We start from the raw sequence: 652 nt of genomic DNA on the forward strand, positions 1-652 counted from the left end.
ATGGCGACCCTACAAATAGGGTTTTCATGGTAAACAGTATTCAGAGGTGGCTTTACCATTGCCTTCCTCTGAGTCTGAGAGGCAATGACTGGCCCAAGGTCACCCAGTGAGCTTCGTAGCTGTGTGGGGATTCGAACCCTGGTCTCCCCGGTCATAGTCCAGCACCTTAACCACTATACCACACTGGCTCTCAAGGAGGAAAAGCCTACGGCACCTGGTATTCCCAGGCCATCTCCCATCCAAGTACTAACCAGGTCTGACCCAGCTTAGCTTCTGAGATCAGACGAGATAGTGCATGTTCAGGGTAGTATGGGCGTAGACGTTTGGGAGGTAAGAAGATTTTTAAAGAAAAGTTCTGCTAGATCAGACCAAAGGCCCAACTTGTCCAGCATTCTCTTCTGAAAGTGGCCAGCCAGGTGCTTTTCAGGAGCACCAGAAGACGGATATGAGAGCAATAGCACTATCCTGCTCATGTTCCCCAACAACTGATGTTCTGAGGCACACATCCTCTTAATACAGAGGGTAAGATATAACCATCATGACTAGTAGCCATTGATCTTATCCTCCATGAATTTGTTTCCCTTTTAAAACCATCCACGTTGATGGCCATCACTCCATCCTGTGATATTAATTTCCATAGTTCAAAGTTGCT

At 47.1% G+C, this 652-nt stretch overlaps 1 pseudogene; it reads right to left on the bottom strand.

Annotated features, from left to right (window-relative positions):
- Nucleotides 1-202: 202 nt before the first annotated feature.
- LOC133375879 (5S ribosomal RNA) lies at nucleotides 203-321 on the bottom strand (annotated as a pseudogene).
- Between the last annotated feature and the right edge of the window lie 331 nt (nucleotides 322-652).

Source organism: Rhineura floridana, chromosome 1 (assembly GCF_030035675.1).
Source record: "Rhineura floridana isolate rRhiFlo1 chromosome 1, rRhiFlo1.hap2, whole genome shotgun sequence".
NCBI classification, from domain to species: Eukaryota; Metazoa; Chordata; class Lepidosauria; order Squamata; family Rhineuridae; genus Rhineura; species Rhineura floridana.